At 31.4% G+C, this 5,755-nt stretch overlaps 2 non-coding genes across 2 annotated transcripts; both read left to right on the top strand.

The window, feature by feature from the left end:
* The first annotated feature begins 3,482 nt into the window (after positions 1–3,482).
* On the top strand, positions 3,483–3,555 carry Trnak-cuu. The gene has a single exon. It is a non-coding gene; the product is annotated as a tRNA-Lys (tRNA).
* A 220-nt stretch (positions 3,556–3,775) lies between these two features.
* On the top strand, positions 3,776–3,848 carry Trnaa-agc. The gene has a single exon. It is a non-coding gene; the product is annotated as a tRNA-Ala (tRNA).
* Positions 3,849–5,755: the final 1,907 nt, after the last annotated feature.

The raw sequence follows: 5,755 nt of genomic DNA, 5'->3' as shown, positions 1-5,755 counted from the left end.
AAATAGTGAAGTGCGTGTATCTGAAGTTACAGTTTTGGTACGTTAATTAAATGAAACTTACAACTAAAATACTCACCTCAGCGTTCTGTTTGTTTCAAAAGTATGGTCAGTTCCTGCAAATAAAAAACATACGTATAAGAATTACATTGAATGTTAAATTTAAAATTTTAACAAACATTCGAGAAATATTTAGACAGGCAATCTTAATGTTTTCGTATTTAAATTATTAACTATATTTGATTAATTTTCTGGATAACAAAGATACGACAAAACCACAACAGGTCACATATTCTACATTACGGAAAGGATAATCCGGAAAATACATAGACACCCCACAAAACCGGTTGCGGCCGGCTAAATCCGGTAATAACCGCCCGATAAACCGAGCCGCAATCTGAATGGCACTTTGATGTTGTGGATTTCTGTATATTTTCAGTTTTGAAACTTTGAGTACCCTCGAAAGAAACGATTGTGGCCGCGGAAGGTTTTTAAGTACCGTATTTAATATTTCTGTACCGGACTTTTAAATATATTTAATTTTTAACTCACAGCGAAATTCAAAATTTCAAGATACAAAAAACTAAATAACTCATTTAAGAAAACTGACATAGTCTATTTGAAATAATTCGTAATTTACTATTAATTTCTCCTGAAACTTAATCAAAGTACACCAAAATGATTAAGCTAACTTGTTAATCCTACAAAGGCTTTGACGTCTCTATAGGATTAGAGGATATTCAAATTATTAATTTTAATTATAAATCCATTAAATAACTACGTAAAAGTGTACAAAAAATTCTAGATGGAAAATTAAATCCGATTAATTTTTATAATCCTATCCCCGCGGCGAGCATAGTTGGAAATTAAATATCAGCTGTTCTACCGCCGCCATTGTTAAAGGTGTGTACACAGTAGAGCTAAGCCACAGATAAACTACGATAATCGATACATCGATTTGATGAGTGCTTTCACTGGGTATGCCTACAGATTAAAAACTTATTTTTAGTTTAAAAACTCATATAGTGTTTTAGTCTTAAAGGATATTAAGCACTTAATTAATCCTGTTGTATCCACGCATTAATTGCTTAGCGATTAAACTGAATGCGTACGTTATTTGATACATAGACTTTTAGCCGAGAACTTTACGGCTTTTTACTCGGTATGCGTATTCTATCAATATGCGTACGGATACGGATGATAATGTTTTTAAGTTCTTAAAACCATTCGTATATTGGTTGTTGTGATTTTTGGAATAGGACAGTTGGTTACTTAATCCGCCTACAATATTTTACATTTAAATATTCTATAGCTTTAGTACATCACTGTATTAATTATTTTTAGTTACTACATTGTCGTTGATAACAATTTTTATCATTAGCTTTTTCCGAATTTTTTTCATGATTTTTAGAAACTGCGAATTATTTTCTACTAAAAGAAATTTGCAAACCACAACTTAATATAAATCATTCAAATCTTTTGTTGCCATGTGAAAATAAAACTTTTGCGTTCTTTTCATTAACTGTTACGTAATAAAAGCTACCATTTCCCGTCCATTCGGCTTCAACAGCCCGCTTTTCAAGTTTATTACACTTTTATACCCGCATTTTTCGCTCAATTTAATTTATTCAGGGCATTCAGGAGTTAGAAGTGGTTGTTCTTGAATATTATAGTGTTCTACCTGAACTCTGTACCCACTTCAGGAAATGCGAAGTTGTTTCTAGGATTTTGAATTTATAAACGAAGATTTTAAATATCATATCGCTAAAGATAGTCTAAATATGACCATGGCTGCTGATAAGATAAAAAAATGTGAGCGTAATCAAGCGCCTAGTTTAATCGTCATAAAAAATAGATGTTATAGAGAAATTATAAAAATCATTCAGCTCTATAATGATAATAACGTATTATTAATATTTTTTAATTTCTAAACTAACACTGGTTTCTTAAAAACTAAACCACAACTTCGTACAACCAACGTACGCCGAGAGCCGTGAAAAAAAAATGTTAATTAAAAGAAATACGCGCCAGTTATATTTTAGTGGTACCGTGAAATGAAACTTATTCCCTGAAGTATACCACTTCAATGTTAACCAAAATATTTCTTGCAAAAATGAATAGATACATTTTGTAAATTATTTTAACACGATGCAGCAGTAATATTTTATATTTTAATTTGTTAGGTTTTGCAAAAATTAATTATTTTTTAGCAGTGAAAGAAGCCCTAGACACATTTGTTTTTAAGTCCACTATTTCAAAATACACATAAAATATTTAATTTTACAATTAAATTAGTTACAACTGGAAACAGATGAAATAAAATTAAAACATAGATTAAATTGTACAATAACGATTTAGATGTATCGATATTATAAAATCGATACGCAATAGCAAAATAACATTTCCTTTATACTCTGTGACAAATAACGGAGTTGCCAACTAATTACCCGCCGTCTGGAACAATGTAACTAATTATTGACACATCACTCCGATGTAAGTCATAATGGTTTGTAACGTAATAATAACAAATATAAATTAATGATAATTAATGATCATTACTTTTTCATGTTTGTAAATCTTTTATATAATATATTACAAATAAAAAGATTGTTATATGTCTTCTATTTGGCGCCTAAATTACATTTATTAGAATTACATCACGAAAGTACAACTAATGTTTAGAGTTTACAATTAGTTCAATACACAAAATGATTGATTAATTATTTAACTGCAGAATTATATTCGCCCGTTTTTAATTAACGGAAATTCTGAGTTTTCAAGAGTTGTTTTGTGAAAGCTTAAAGTGAAAAGTCAATTCCCGTTCTCGATTTATCGAATTCACTTTTAAATGCTGTTAAATAGATTCAAATTGCGTCCAACTATACTTTTTATCGAAGCTTTAACCGAAGCAAGAGTTGAGTGCTTTCGTAGTCTCCAAGGGGTCGTGGAAATTCAGTTAATATTTTCTAAAAACCTGTCGCCAATTACCGGTTTCAAATTGTAAAGATTGTTGAAACTTTTATTTAATTAAAATCTGATTTTCAATGGATTGCCCGGTCAATTTGCTCCGACAAGCACAATCCAGCACCTTTAGTTATTACTCTCTTAATTGGTCTAGATTTTTCCTATTTCAATAACTTTCGTATTGCTGAAAGAAGGATATTATAAAACGAGACATCGGTGCACAGTTTTAGGAACAGCGCCATCTAGGGACAGCTCTCTGATTTTTTTATTATTTTTATATTCAGTAAATATTATATTTTATTAACTATGTTAATACTTGTTTTAATAACTAAATAAATTATTCATCATAATTGCTGATATAGAATTTAACTTTCTTTTAGATTATTAAATAATATAATGTGAAAGTAATTGAAGGACTTTAAAGCTGTTGTTTTAAAGTTCATAAAGTTAAATTTGTTCTTTATTATTATGTGATTCATGTGATAATGGACCTAAGTTAAAATTTCATCGTCACTATCACAGCCCGGCTAGCTCAGTCGGTAGAGCATGAGACTCTTAATCTCAGGGTCGTGGGTTCGAGCCCCACGTTGGGCGAAATACATTTTGCAATTTTTGTCATTAATAGCTGGTATCTGAATGTTTAAAAATTAAGTTTGGAAATAACGAGAAATGTCAAGAAACAATTTCACTATTATTTATATGTTACTTATTTTCTTTTAATATGAAGGGAAATATTTGTACTTAATTCTACTCAACAAATTATTATTTTTTGCGTTTAAGAAATTATCTATATTTTTGGTGACTGAATATCACAGGGGGCGTAGCTCAGATGGTAGAGCGCTCGCTTAGCATGCGAGAGGTACCGGGATCGATACCCGGCGCCTCCAAAATTTTTACCTTTCGTCGCATTTGTAACGGCAATAAAAAAATATTTTGTGTTCCTTTTTATATTTCGTTTTATATTTTTAATCCGATGTTGGAGGGTATTCAATTGGAAATAACATATAGAAAGCTGTTCTTATTCACGCTAAATCTACATCGAATCCCATCTCAGCAAAATGCAATAGTCGCTCAGGTGCGAACGCGCGATAAACGTATTTGCATGGTTTTGAAGACTTAAATTTAAAAGATATCAAATTGAAACTATTCGATAAGAGATAGCGCTAGTTGTGAATCCATGTTAAAAATTCTTTCGTTCACGTTTCTGCTGAATAAATTTTACTCAAAGAATTTGATAAGATTGACAAAAACCAGTATAAAACATAATTCATTTAAGTTAAATTAAGTTTTCTGGGCTATTAAACAGAAGTAAATTAACTTCACGGACTCGAAACAATGAGACTGGCGATGATTTATACAAATATTTGTTGTATAGAAGAGGTTTTTGATACCAAAAGGCAACCACAATCCGAGAGCGGAGCTTAAACTAGACAATGAGCGCTCTGTACTAAACTTTAATCAACAGTCGCCATAACTGAAGTTTGACCTAAACTTTGCCTTGCGAGTGTCTATCGGCTATGTATTTTGGCATAAATTCAAAGTTCGGCAGCTGCGCAGCGAGCGTGTCGCAGCCCGAAACTATGCGACTAGGGGACGCTGTGCATTGTTGCTCTTTGAAATTTTCATAGCGCCATCTAGTGGCAGATAGCGAAAATATTTGCAATATTAATATTTTAAGAGGCATTTTTAATAACGAGTTTTAAGACAATAAGTTAGTTAAACTAAATTGTAATTATGTGAAAAACACTTTTATTCTGTATAATAGCTTTACCTCTAATAGTTATGTTTTCTTAATTTATTAAGATCATTAAGACTCTTTTAAATTTAATTATGTCAAGTTTCTTTTTAATATCAAATCAATTTGTTCTCTTATTGCCAATTATTAAATAAAGTCAACTTCCCTTTACCACACCACTAAATTCCTTAGCACATCGAAAGTACAGCAATAGTCTTTGCCATGGCAACGTGCTGGCAATTTGCTTGTAACCTATAACGCTGGCATTTATATATTAGGACGTAATTTGTGCGCTCACCTTTGTGGAGGCTCGGCATTTACTAAATGCCGTACGTCCCTTGTGTCCTGTTATGAAATAACAATGGATTTTTGTTTATTAAGAGCTTTAGCTATTAGTTTTTGAAGTTAAAAGGACTACTATGAAGTGACTACATCTATCTATATCTATATATATAAAAGAAAGTCGTGTTAGTTACACTATTTATAATTTAAGATCGGTCGAACTGTTTTAGCTGAAAATTTATGGGGAGGTAGCTTAGAACAAGGAGACGAACATAGGAACTTTTTTTATCTTGTGTGCATTTTTTTATTCCGCGCGGACGGAGTCGGGGGTAAAAGCTAGTTTATATATAATGCTAAAATTATTCTTTTCTCTACTAAACGTTGGTTTCTGAGACCAAAATCCCTCTTTTTAAACATGTTGTTATCACGTTTGTAAGTGATCGCGTCAGACGCATGCCTGACAGGACTGGAGAGAGAACAACGCTTTTTAATTTACCCAAATCTCCGCGAAACATTAATTAAGGTCTTTTATATTCCTCCTTCCTGTATTATTTGTTTGTGGTTAATGAATTTTTAAGTGGGAATCTTATTTATAACCTTCTTTACAATTTTTTGTTGTCTTAGATTTATATTAGATTCGTTATGTTGGCAGCAGTGAATTCAAAATGGCGGCGCGCTGTTAATGTCACGTTCAAAAGAGACGTTTTCGTTTACAAAAAGGGGAAAATATTTTTTGTGAAGTTGAAAAGATGTAGAATTGTTTGATTTATTAAAAGA

The sequence above is a fragment of the Papilio machaon genome, chromosome 19, assembly GCF_912999745.1.
Source record: "Papilio machaon chromosome 19, ilPapMach1.1, whole genome shotgun sequence".
In the NCBI taxonomy this organism is placed as follows: domain Eukaryota; kingdom Metazoa; phylum Arthropoda; class Insecta; order Lepidoptera; family Papilionidae; genus Papilio; species Papilio machaon.
This window is presented reverse-complemented; position numbering and strand designations above follow the sequence as displayed.